The sequence below is a fragment of the Bison bison genome, unplaced genomic scaffold (assembly GCF_000754665.1).
Source record: "Bison bison bison isolate TAMUID 2011002044 unplaced genomic scaffold, Bison_UMD1.0 scf7180017864037, whole genome shotgun sequence".
NCBI lineage: Eukaryota > Metazoa > Chordata > Mammalia > Artiodactyla > Bovidae > Bison > Bison bison.
The window spans coordinates 3,380,328-3,394,783 of NW_011494609.1; positions in this window are offsets into that span (position 1 = coordinate 3,380,328).

Here is a 14,456-nt window from a genome sequence, read left to right on the forward strand (position 1 = left end):
AATCTTCTTAACTTTCGAGGTAGTATCACCAGTCCCACACAATAGAGAAGTAAACTCAGAGAGGCTTAGTAATTTGTAGTCATCCAGCTGAAACCTGGATGAACTAGACAGAAAATAAGGAAGGAAGGAAGGGTTAGTTGCCCACTTGTGCCCAACTCTTTGCAACCCCATGGACTGCAGCCCACCAGACTCTTCTGTCCATGAGATTTTCCAGGCAAGGATACTGGAGTGGGTTGCCGTTTCCTTTTCCAGGATATCCTCCAGATCCAGGGACTGAACCCAGATCTCCTGCACTGCAGGCAGATTCTTTGCTGACTGAGTTACAAGGAAAGCCTGTGACAGTTAGCCTGGCTAACTCTAAAGGTGATTTTAAGCATGGCCTTGGACACACTGCACAACGTGTTACTGCTACTTAGAGTGAACTTCATCTTTTCTATTGAGCTTGTTCTTGTTTCTGCAGGACCAGGGAAGGGCCAAGAATGGAAACGTTTAAGTCCTAAGAGGAATACCAGTCCAGCCCATCCCAGAAGTCCTTCAGTCTGTTTATAATATGTGCTTTTTCTGTAAAACAAGCTCAGTAAGGAGCTGGTCATTCTCTGAACCTCTACGTTTCCCATCACACATGTTCTTATCCCTACCGCCATCATTTTCTCCTTCCCTCCTTCTCCCTTTCTTCCTTAGGGCTTAAATTTTCCCCTTCTTGACATGTCGTCTCTCCTAGATTGTGTTGATTGCAGGAATGATTGATGATGTGTTTAGGGGGAAGTTGGTCCCTCCCTTAGGCCTGAAGGGTTAGGGGAGGAAGGGTGTATGTGGGGGAGACAGGCCCCTGACAGGGTTGTGATTACAGGTAGAGAAGAGCAGCAGTTGCAATATGGCTGCACAGAAGGGTTAAATACTCTGGACAAAAGCCTCCACGGTGCCCCAGCTAAGAGAAATAAGCATTTCAGCTGTATTTCGCTATACTTAAAAGAGTGTCTTGGTTGGGTCATGTCTATAGTGGCAGTCATGTGGTTTTTAAGGCATGAGTAATTTATAAATCAATTCTTGGTTTTGAAATAAACAAACAAGCAAATATCTCAGCTATTTTTTCTAGAAGCAGGTCACATTTTCCCTTTCTATAAATGGCCGCCTTGGATGACTACAAGCCAGGGAAATCCTTAGGATATGCTCACATTCTCAGGCTACCTATTTCTCTCTATCCTTTAGCACAGGCTCTCCACAAACAGAAAAAAGAAATATTGATCTCTTCCTTCAAAGTCATACATTTTAATATAGTTTAGCATACCAAGTTGTCAGGATTTGATCTCTTGGGTCATAGTTCAAACTCCTTCTAATCCTGTTGTCCATATTTCTAAATTTCTTGGGAAGTTTCAAGCACAAGCCAATCAGTGTCAATAAGAAAAAGTAACAGCGTTATACTCTGTGCAGTCTGATGGCTTTCTGGATGGTCTCTTTCCATGGCATGAAGGTGCCTGTTTTGTTATTTCACTAGGTATTCTTTCCTGACCTCCTGTGTCAGAGGTTACAAGTGAGTAAAAACTGAAGTCCTTGTTAACTTCTGAGGAAAGAAGATATCTCCTTACCCAAAAGATCACCCTCCATCTCCACATGGTGGTTTGGTCAAACCCTAGTTTACATGTTTCTGTGAAAATATTTTTAGATATAATTGACATCTACAATCAGTTGATTTTAATAAAGCATATTACCTTCTATAATGTAGATGAAAGTGTTAGTTGCTCAGTTGGGTCTGATTCTTTGCAACCCCATGGACTTTAGCTCGCCAGGCTCCTCTGCCCATTGGATTATTCAGGCAAGAATACTGGAGTGGGTTGCCAGTCCCTTCTCGAGGGGATCTTCCTGAGCCAGGGATTGAACCTGGGTCTCTCTCATTGTAGGCAGATTATTTACTGTCTGAGCCACCAGGGAAGCCCCCTAATGTGGATGGGCTTCACCCAATCATTTGAAAGCTTTAAAAACAAAGACTGAAGTTCCCCAAAGAAGCAGCAATTCTGCCTCTAGGTTGCAACATAGAAATTCAGCCCCATTTTCCTCCATCAGACTCAAGATGGCAACACAAATTCTTAACTGAATCTTCAGTTTGCCAACTTATCCTCCAGATTTTGGACTACCTAGTCGTTAAATTATTTTTGTTTAAAAAATATTTTATTGGAGTGTAATGGATTTACAATGTTGCATTAATTTCATATGTATAGCAGAGTGAATAAGTTACACACACACACACACACACATCTACTCTCTCTCTCTCTTTTTTTTTAAGATTGTTTTCCATATAGGCCCTTAGAGAGCATTAGGTAAACTTCCCTGTGCTATACAGCAGGTTCTTATTAGTTATTTATGAGGATGAGTTTACGGAATACCCTTATGCCTTCCAAGTAGGGAAGAGGCATGATAGGATTTCAATTTGTATAAAGAAAAAAAAATCTGTGTAGAAATGGGGGGAGCTTGGGTTGTTGGAAGGTGGTGGGGCAAGATTGAAGAGCCAGGCTAATAAGGTGACTGTTAAACCACATCCAGCAAGAAATGATGAAAGCCCAAACTAAAGCCATGACTGGGGTGTGGGAGGAGAGATATGTTTCTGAGATGTGGTAACAGTTTTGCCAGAAGCGTTCTGTCATCCAACTTGGTTGGCAAGATAGATGATCACCAACACAAACAATGAAAGAGGAGAACAGGCTGGTGGGTGGTACGGAGGTCAGCTTGATGCAGCAGCCTATGGGCGTCCGAGTGGCGGGGGCTGGAGTGGGAAGGCACAAACCTGCAGGTCAGCAAGAAGAGATGGAGAGCAGTGGTTAACACCAGCAGGAGGGAGAGGCTGCCAGGCACAACTGCAGAGGATGAGAAAATAAGAATCGGGGTTGAACCTACTATTCAAACTTCTATGAATGTTCAGAATAGTTTACCGTTGAGAAAAATTTCAAATTAAGAAAAAAGAGCAGATGAAAGAAGAAGGATCTTTCATGGATAAAGATGCACCAACCAAGGATCTGGGAATTCACGAGTTCACGCAGTGAAAATGTTGTATGAATGGTGATTCATGGCCACGGGGGATAGAGAAAAAGACAGACAGACGTGTTTTCATTGGATTTGGAAATTAACAGGGCCTTGCTGACTTCAGCCAGCGCAGTTTCAGAGGGTGCTGTTGGTGGCACCCAAGGAGGGGAGAAGAAGAGACAAGTACAAACTATTCCTTCAAGAAATTTCACTGGGAAGTCAGAGAGAGACAGAGAGAAGTAGCTAGAGAGGAACTCAGAAGTCCAGATGCAGAGAATTGTGGCTCTTTTGTTAAGGCGAGCAAAGCTAGAATATGTTGTCAGGATGAGGGCAGAGTCAGGAGAAAAGGCGAGGTTCCAGACATCTGGGATGATACCAAGGAGAAGCCCTGGAGGAGGTAGAGAGGGTGTAAACCAGGATCCCAGGTTCCCAAGTCAGAGGCAGAGCCAGTCCTGGTGATGAACGTCTCAGGTGTGTTCTGCAGAAGATGCTGGAATGCTCATGCGTGGACACCTATGACCCGAACACAGGAACCCGAGTATCCGGTGAGTGTGGGAGGTGAGTGAGGAGAAGGCAGAAAACACTGAGGAAAGTTGGAGGGCAACATGAGCTGAAGGCCTTAGACTCAAGATGCCTGAAAGCCTGAAAGCAGCAGGCAGAGGCCAAGCCAGGCCCAGCTCCTGTCTGTTCAGACAGCCCTCCGGTGGGTGTGGGAGTGGCCACCACCCCACCAACAGGCACACAAGGGATACAGACAGAACCAGGCTGTGAATGAAAGCTGTTGACTCAGTCACAGCCAGTGCCGTTTTGGTCTGTGTTTACCTGCAAGTGAGTGTTTCAGAGGGTGCGGCCAAAACGGCAGAGGGTCACATTAGCCAAAAAGATAGCAGATGAAGAAACATGATTATAGTTACCTGTGATGAGTCAGTTTTAAACTTACACTGTCTAAGATGATCATTTACATATTGCAAATAACTCTGCTTGTGTTTTGTAATTCTCCTTTCTCACTTGGGAGATAGAGGCTGTTCTTTTATTATTATGATTAATTTTTATTGGAGTATAGTTGCTTTAGAGTGTTGTGTTTGTTTCTGCTGTACAGGGAAGTGAATCAGTTGTTGTTTTAGTCGCTAAGTCATGTCTGACCCCATGGACTGTAGCCCACCAGGCTCCTCTGTCCATGGGATTTCCCAGACACGAATACTGGAGTGGGTTGCCATCTTCTCCAGATTTCCCTGACCCAGGGATCAAATCTGCGTCTCCTGCATTGGCAGGCGGGTTCTTAACTGCTGAACCGTTTGTGTATATGTACATTTCCTCTGTTTTGGATTTTCTTCCATTTGAGGTCACCGTAGAGCAAAGAATTCTCTGCGGATGCTATTCTTTTGGGCCTTCCTCAAGGTGTCAGGTTTCACAAGAAGGAAAGCAGTGAAGTTTGACAAGAGAAATGTAAATGGCATCATGACTCATGATTTCACTATTCTTGGTACCTATTGCAGATATTTGCCCACTGTTCATCTGAAATATCACCATAACATTGTTCAAAATGCTGAACTTACTATTAAAATGGGCCTTTTAAAATCCCACGTGAGCTTACTTAGCAAACAATTATGACAATCTTATTTATACATATAAATGAGTGCATATGATATTTTATCATATACTATACTATACAATGTTATATTATATTGTATTTTGTTTTGAAGTTAAAGGTAGTATTCTGGTGAAGTCCATTATAGTCATAGTGGCTGATGTGAATATACATATATTTAAACCTATATCTATTGATTTCTCCATTGATAGCTTAAGTTTTTATGTTAGGAGGAAAGAAATACCCTGAAAAGTATTTTAAATTCTTCTGCGGTAACATCCTCAGACTTACCAAAGCTAAATTGTTTTGAACTCTGTAATTTTGAAATGAAAGTTCGGGTAAAAGTTCATTTGCAAATAGTTGAATGCAATCACTCAGCCAGAATTTTTACTTAAATTATAAGACTATGTTGCTTGCAGAGATCTTGAAAGACCAAGAAATGACATAAAATTTATGATATAATTTTCTAAATGACCAGCCATCGCTTCTTTAAGAAATGCTATCTTCATTTGTAACTCTCAGGATACCCTGAAATTTATAATACAAATAAGATTTCTGTGGTATTGAGTCCGCAACCCACACATAACAGCCCAGTATATCTTCATTAACAAGAAACATTTCTATTGATTTCATTTTGCGATGTTTCATATTACATATAACAAATATGTATGGTCACCTAAATGAATTATTACAATCCAATTTGAAATGATTGCATAGGGTTATTGTATTATCTCTAGGATGCTTTAGTCTCTGGGTGTCAAAACTGTTTTTATTTAATGGAATAACATGGAAAAGTTAATCAGAGTAGGTTAACCTCTGTGGAACTGAAGGTCACACGCATTTACTCTCAGTTGGAAATGGAGGAGCTTTTAGTTTTGAACTGGGGGTGGGCGAAGGGGGAAGAGGGGAAAGCCAGGAGGGATTTTATGTCTGTGTTTCCTCCAGCATTGCTAGTATCACTTGGCTGATGGGGGCATTTCAATAACTGAATTTTTGATTAAAAAATTTCCTGCAAGCAAAATAAAATTAAACAGGCAATACAAACATAATAAAAAATCAATACTGCAGTTAACATTTCTATTGTAACTTATTGAACGACTGAACTCCAGGCCCATTCAGCTTTGCATACACATGCAACTGCTCAGAGTTTCTGACCAGGGTGAGAATGAGGCGTTGCAAAGAGTTTTATTCTCAGAATTATATTTCCAAGATACATGGTGCTTCTTATCAGGTAAGTCCTTTCATGCCAAGAACACAGAGGTAGAAACTTTCCATTTGTTTCCTTAACATCGTCTATTTGGTGAGAACACAGAAGACACCCAGATTAGTGTTCACTGAACGTATCAGAACTTGTTTATTCACATGGTGCTTTCCCTTTCAGAGCAGTTCCTGTGAGGTTACGCTTGTGCCTCTGTGAGTGTGAGTGATTTGTGTGTGTGTGTGTGTGTTGCTGTAAAGGTACTTGCTTGCTCTTTCAGAACTCAGATGCACAGGTGGGTGGCTATAAAGATGTCCACTTAAAGACTACGGGGAAAGCATTGCCCTTGAACTAAATCTGCCAATGTTTCAAAGATCCTTTAAATGTCTGATCAAGATGGTTGACTGAGATAATTGAGAAAGTCCCCCTTCCAATCCAAAAATAATGAAACACAATCCTCAGGTGAGACCAAAAGCTGAAAAGGGAGTTCCCCAGACGTCAGGAACAAGGAGCCAGAGCTGGAGGAGAAGGAGGCGTGGGGCACTCTGGATGGAGTGTCTCCCGCGAGTGTGGGTTGTAACTCCACGGGCGCTGAGTTCAAGCATCAAGATCCTCGTGCAGGAGGCGAGACTGAACTCCCAGTACTAAGGACTGTCCGTCAATGACATAGGGATTAAGGTGCCACCCACCAGCCCCAGGTGTGGGCTTTGTGCTCTGGACCTTGGGTAGCAAGAGGTACTGTGGGAAATCAGAAAGCACAAGCTTGTACAGTGTGAATGTGAGACTAAGTATACACAGCCAGAGCTCAAACCAGAAAAATCCCACTGAAAACGAGTCTAGCAAAAAGTGAACATGAAAACCAGCCTGGAGCTCCACAGAGTCTACAGGAGCCAAAGTTCAACTGTCTTCCTAAGGTGACCTCCAAAACCCAGGGCACCCAGTGGGAATTCTTACAAGGGCAAAAATATGCAAAGACAAGCTTGCATTTCACACACCATGCCAGCTTGTGTGGTCTCATTTCCCTCAAGTCACTAAAAAATTGAAAAATACACAATAGCATCTACCCCTAGAAAGAAGGTCAACAGATGCAACACGTGGGAGGAGTCCCTAAGAACTGCAGATAAGAGTAATGCCCAGGGAATTGGAAAGCAGGCATTACTTAGATGATCAGGGGGAAAAGTGAGGAATAGATTTGGTAATGTAAGATGAAAAGAAGGCGGGTTGAGAAAGAAACAAAGATTGCTAATGCAAGTGAAGGGGAAATCACTTTGAAGATAAAGCTGAAAACAAAACGCTCAAAATACAGCTCAAAGAGAAAAAGGAGATGGTATAAATATGCAACAGAAATTGAGACAAGGGACACAAAAGAAGCAGCTCCAAAATACAACAAATAGGAGTGCCAGAAAGAAATTAGAGAAGAATGAAGGAGAAGTAATAGCTAAAGACATACTGGTGGAGTATTTTCCATAATGAAAAATTGTTAAAACAGTTTGCAATAGAATCCCAAATCTTGAAGAGGGTGAATAACACGAATCCACACCTTACACATTGCAACGAAACCACGGAATATGTAAGATGATATAAAAATATTTAAAACATGTACCTGAAAAGGAACAGCAGGTAGACTGATAGCAGACTTCTGATTGGCAACAGCAGATGTCAGAAGATGATCAAATACTATTTTCTAAGTGGTAAGAGGAAGTAACTATCAACTTCATGTCTATACTCAGTTACAAGATCATTCAAGGGGGAGGGCAGCTTTTCCCAGCAGCTCTGAGCCTGGAATGATGGTAAGGCTGCTGGTTAGAGTCCTTGTAATCATTTTTCCTCTTTTTATTCACCTCAGAATTCTCTCAATATAATCGGTTCACTCCCTGCTATAAGTAAAGGGAAAATAAAGATATTTTTCAGACACACAAGACTAAGAGACTTACTACCTGAAAGAGCAAATAAAATAATGCAATATTGAAAGAAGAAAATGCAAGCTATAAGGTATCAGTGGGCATCAAAATGCAAAAAAAAGTTATGAAGCATGGTAAAAGCATGTTGAAGATCTACTATAAGAATAGTAATAATACTATTTGAGGGGATATTTATTTGAAATGAGAAGGAATGAAAATTCTAGACATCAGTATCATGGATGATATAGAAAGGCAATATTTGGGGTGGAATTAAGGATTCTTATCTGGTGGGAGAGTAGAGATACTCTCTAATAAAAATATAGAAATGTAAATATATAATTTCAAAATAATAGAAATCAAAAGGGATTAAAAAAAAGAAACAAAAACAGAGCAGAAGGTAGGGAAGGAAAAATAGTAAGGGAGGTGATAGCTACAATAGGTCAAAATAAATGTAAATGGATCAAACATTTATTAAACCATCAGTGTCTCAGACAGGAATAAAGTTCCCTCATTCACTGGATTCTCTGACAGTACCCTGGTTGTGCAATTCTCCAGTGTTGGCATGGAAGGAAGTAATTTTTCACGACAAGAACCCTTCATTTCACTCTTATCGTCATAAGAAACGAAGTCTTATTCATCATGTCTTTCTGCTGATATGATCAGATTCCAGATCAACAGTCTCCTCCAATGTCACGATGATGCATCTCCAGGGGGAAGGGGTGGGACAGCTGATTTTTTGACAGTTCTACCCATATCTAGAGAACACAGGAAGGCTGAAAAGCATTGAGACTCTTCCTGTGTGGAGCAGATGGAGAGATGCCAACATGCAGGCCAAATCGTTAGATGAGTCACAGAACGGCTGAATGGCCTGACTCAACGAGCGCTGGTAACTGGATCAAGGACCACACACGGAGAGGTTTCCGTGGAAGAGACTTTGGGGTTTTAATTGAATTTTGGCTCAGTAGGATGCGGCTCCTAGATCAGCTAATGGGATTTTAGAAGGCAATAATGGAGGTGGAGTATCGAGAAAAGGATGTGATGGTGTGTCCCTGCTTGTTCTTATCTGACCACACCTGGGAGGCTGAATTCAGAGGCATGTCTGGAGGGCACCACCTAGATGTTCAGTTCAGTTCAGTTCAGTTCAGTCGCTCAGTTGTGTCCGACTCTTTGCAACCCCATGAATCGCAGCACGCCAGGCCTCCCTGTCCATCACCAACTCCCGGAGTTCACTCAGACTCACGTCCATCGAGTCAGTGATGCCATCCAGCCATCTCATCCTCTGTCGTCCCCTTCTCCTCCTGCCCCCAATCCCTCTGTTAATAGTTATCAATCCCTATTGCATGGATTCTTAAAGGAATAAAGGGGTTACTTATGGTAGAGATGCCATCTGTCCCTAAATATTCCATGAGCTATCGTGGTGCAGGCAGATATGACCTCATCTTTGTGGTCTCAGTAAACAGAACTAGAATCACCAAGAGCCGTGTAGCCGAATTGTTCAGCAATGAGTGGACAGTTTCAGGAGGCAGAGAACTTCCTATTACAGAAAATGCTCAAATACGAACTTCCCTGGTGATCAGTGGAAGGATCCCCCGGCCTTCCAGTGCTGGGGATTCAGGTTCCATCCCTGGTTGAGGAGCGAAGATCCCACATAGCTCATAGCCAAGAAACCAAAACATTTAAAAAAACCCAGAAGCAACAGTGTAACAAATTCAGTAAAGACTTTAAAAAAAAGAAACTGTTTAAGCAAAGTGTAACAGCTTTCTTTCTGCAGCAATTAATGGAATTGATGCACCGGGTTGGGGGTTGAGTATTCTGGCCTACCCAGAAAAGTCTACCCGCTAAGGCTTTGGTTCTGTGTTTTCCCTGACACGTTCAGTGAGTACCCAGCGTGGGAGTGATATGCATATCCCACTAGTGACTTCCTCTTGACGCTTTATGTGTTATGTGTGATGCTGACCCAATAAGGTGAATCCTGACAATAAACAAAAAGAGAGAAGAAAAGGTCTCTGTGAAGGGGATCCTTCCATCTGTTCAGAGCATCACAACCTTTGTGATGGCTTTAGAACTATCTGAGGATATTACATGATCCCTGGGTTCTTATTAAATTAAATCAGCGTTTCTTACCAGCTTCCCGGATGGTTTCTATTCTCACTTAGGCATGAGAACCACCACTGGATTTTAACCCAGCCACTGGTTACTGTTTGAAACTTGTTTTTTCTCAGACTTTTTCTTCTCTGACAACTCTAACAGATAACATTCTCACATGAACCCTTTCAGATGTTGTTGGTCTTGGGACACAAAATAGGCAATAGGTTATATGCAAATCATATGTAATAAGTTGTAACTCCACCCTTGTCCTTGCTCAGGGTCAGTAGGCACAGAAATTCATGGAGGACCGATCATGGTTATACATTTACCCATCCACCCATCTGTCCTTCTACACATCCATCCATCCATCCACCATGAATTTATTAAACATCTACTGTTATTTCTGGCTTCCCTGGTGACTCCGTGGTAAAGAACGTGCGTGCCAATGCAGGAGGCAAGGGTTTGATCCCTGGGTTGGGAAGATACTCTAGAGGAGGAAATGGCAAGGGACTCCAGTATTCCTGCTTGGGAAATCCCACGGACAGAGGAGCCTGGTGGACTACAGTCTATGGGGGTCTCAAAGAGGTGGACACAATTTAGCGACTAAACAACAGCAACTATTGTTCACGGGGTATGCCAGTAGGTGGTGGGGGATGGGTAAGGACAGATTCATGCTAAGGTTAGAGTAACGTTGTTTCCGCCTTCATATCAATTTTGCTTTCACCAAGAGACATGGGGACTATCAATGAGCCCTTTGAAGGTGTGTGCTTGATTTTCCCTTCCACTGAGGCAGCATTGCCACCGAGGCATGCTGAAGGTATTGGAAGCACCTCAGAGTGGCTGGTTTTGAGTACACTCTGTGACTCTGGGGATCTGTTAGCTGGGATCTGTGGGATCTCTGAGACTCAGTTTCTCATTTCTAAAGTGGAATGATAAGAACCGTAATCAAATTGGTGTGAAGATCAAATAAGATAATGTAACCAAAGAGTGTTGTACAGTTTAAACCTTCTATGAATAGTTGTGTGTGTGTGTGTGTGTGTCTGTGTAATATATATCCAAACTTGACTTTCCCTAGAAGCAGATTCTGAGATGAAGATTCAAGTTCAGCAAGTTACTTTCACGGGAAATTAGAGATTAATGCTCCTGGGGGACTTTGGGAAATGATGTTGAACTACAGAATTTTCCTACCTTGGGGTGTATGTAGCCACTAGCTTCCATCAGTCACTGGCTGCTCCCAGTAGCATTAGTCAATTCCAACCTGCAGTGTCTATGAGCAGATCAGGTTCCGGGAGCCCTAGAAAGCCTTCAGGCAGAGAAGTGCACGTGTTGGAGGTTGGACATTGGGTCAGAGTGCACTGCAAAGGGAAGGGCCACAGGGATACGGATGGGGCATTCATAGCGTCTGCTAGTGTGTGTGTGTGTGTGTGTGGTTCCATATGTGAGTTTTAGATGCAGGCTTCACTAGATGCCCTTTAATCACGCAGAGTCGGCTTCAGTGAAGAACATCTGGTCAACACACGGGATGCAGGTAAACCACCAAATGCTTGAGAGTTGGACACACATTCCCTGTTGCTGTTTTGGAACCTGGCATTGAGCCTGCCCTTTCTTGCTGGGGTTTCTGGGGCCCCACGAGGAACAGTTCCCACTTTCCAACTCTGTCTTTGCAGCTGGGCTTTTTTTCCTGAACCACTAGGCTTCCGTAGCTTCTATCAGAAGCATCTCCTCTCCTCTCTCTCTTCTTGCGAGCTTTGTCTTGTGTGAGTTTAGTGGGCACTTCCAGATAGCACTGATGTTGAGACATGTTCATGGACATTCAGATAATCTTCTGATATTAACAATCCGGTGCACAGAGCTTCAAACCGGACATACAGAAAGATCTAACCCTCTCTTTGTGTGTACACACTTGGTATACATCCTAAAATGAACTTTACTCCCAGGCCGTGGGGTTGAGAGCCACTGGGGCCAGTACACGACATTGTTGCTACAGCCATCTACAGTAAGTGGCCTGTACATTGTAAACCCTTGATTCTGCTGGTGAGCTTTTGGTCTCCACAGTCACGTTGTGTGGGGTTAGAAATGAAATGGAATTCTGCCCCATGGATAAAACTCCCTCCAAGCCTCTGGAATTAAATGAAGAAAAGAGTGGGCCTGAGTTATTGTCAGAGCTTAAAGGATTTCCATTGACCCAAAGGCTTGATGGAATTTCAATCCTGGGCTCTGAGTCTGCCTTCCCTAGGGACAGGTTCTGTGTCCATGGTCAGCAGAACAAAGGCCAGCCAGGGCTATTAATATTTCACAAAGGTAAAGGTGGAAAAGGCTTCGTGAGTGATGCATTGCTCCCCTAGGCGACTCTTGTGAGACTGGGTGTTCCTACATTCAGGAGGTTCCTGTAGCAACTCGGTATCCATCTGGTGCTACATTCTTACATCCTGTTACAGAAATTGGCCTGGTTTGTCTTAGCTCCTCGTCTTCCCTGAATAACTGGGGTCCTCTCCCAGTGCTGGTCTTGGCTCACTATGCTCCTCCATCCTCTTCCCATACAATGAATTCAGGAGCTGCAGCTTTCTCCCACCCCCACTGCCCACCTCCTCTCAGCTAAATCAAGAGATGACAGCAGACCATGAGCCACATGTGGGCAAGGCTCTGACTTGTGATGGTATTTACTGAGCCTACTGTGTGCTCCAGCAGGGAGATGCTGATAGAGGAAGACACAGTCTCTCACACTGGAGGGTAATCGAGTGCCTGGGGAGGTGGGACAATTCATATAAAACACAGACACCAACTCAGAGCACCGTGATGGCCACGTCAGTCTCAGGGTTAAAATATGTGTCTTAGTAAGAGTGATGGCTGTTGGCACCAAGACTCAGGAAAGTTTCAAGAGAGCAAATGGAATTTCTTCTTGAAGGACTGAGTTGAGGGACTCTTTTAGTGATGTCACAGAGGCTGGAGGGTGCTGGGTCCAGCATGAGCTGAGCTTTCCAGGAAGTGCAGTAGGTACTTGATTGTCCTGCACATGCTGAAGAACTTGGAAGTGGCACCACTGGGTCAGACTCTGGACTTGCCAGGTACCAGCAGTGGGCTCTGGGCCTCAGTTTGCCCAGCTGTAGAATGGGGATAGTGAGAGTGGAAACTCTATATATTCCTGGTGTGGGAACTATATCCACAGGACTGAAGGAGTTGGTAATTCTAAAGCACTCATGCCTGGACTGTGATAGAGGTGAGGTCGCTGTTACTGGGGCTGTTATTAATCATATAATCTCACAGGAAGAACTTTTCTGTCCAGATAGGAGAACTTCTGTATGGGAAAAAGCAATTTTTTAAAAAAGGATCCCTTAGAATGGATACATGCATATGTATGGCTGTCATTTAAGCCATCCAGTGTATGTCATTCTGGTATGGAACTCCAAAGTGTTAGTTGCTAAATTTTGTCTGACTCTTTGCAACCCCATGGACTGCAGCCTGTGAGGCTCCTCTGTCCATGGAATTTTTCAGGCAAGATACTGGAGTGGGTAGCCATTCCCTTTTCCAAGTGATCTTCCCCACCCAGGGATCAAACCTGGGTCTCCTGCATTGCAGGCAGATTCTTTGCCAGCTGAGCCACCAGGGAAGTGAAGTGAACTGAAGTTGCTCAGCCATGTCTGACTCTTTGTGACCCTATGGACTGTAGCCCACCAGGCTCCTCCATCCATGGAATTTTCTAGGCAAGAGTGGGTTTCCATTTCCTTCTCCAGGGGAATCTTACCGACCCAGGGATCGAACGGCAGATGCTTTACCGTCTGAGCCACCAGGGAATCCCTGCATATATATGACTGCATCCCTTCGCTGTTCACCTAAAACGAACTGTTAATCCGCTATGCTGCTGCTGCTGCTGCTAAGTCACTTCAGCCGTGTCCAACTCTGTGCAACCCCAGAGACGGCAGCCCACCAGGCCCCCCATCCCTGGGATGCTCCAGGCAAGAACACTGGAGTGGGTTGCCATTTCCTTCTCCAATGCATGAAAGTGAAAAGTGAAAGTGAAGTCGCTCAGAAGTGGGGTGCCATTGCTTTCTCCACTATACCCCAATACAAAATAAAAAGTTTAAAAAATATGTATATATATATATATATATATAAAATAAAATAATCACATGATTGAGCAGTCAAAAATAAATACATAAAAAAGAATAACTTAGTAGGTGGCAGAAATGGGAGGAGAGTTGGGGCATCCTGACTCTCAACTGAAGGTTCCTCTGTGTCAAGGCTGGGAGGCTGTGATTCTTCATCTTTCTAGGAGAAAACAAAATTTGGTCTAAAAGTATCTGCTGTGTAACCATATTGTTCCCAGAAACCAAGATCAATAATTCTCAACTGTATCAAAATGCCACAAGAAAGTAAATGATTCCACAGCTTCAACCACAGCGCTGGAAGTAACCAGCTTCTGCTGAGCACCATGCTGAGGGCTTGGGGAGAGAGAACAGCTGGTATTTTTTCCCCTGTATTTTGGAAACTTAGAGTGTAGAGAGAAAAGACCAGGCAGACAAGGCCTCCTAAGAAATTACAACAGCAGAACTAGGTAATGATGGCTGTGTTTCAGATTCTGTTCTGTGAGCTTTACATGCATTAACTCATTCAATCTCATTATAACACTTTGAGGTAGGTTACAACATTAAACCCATTTTCCAGATGA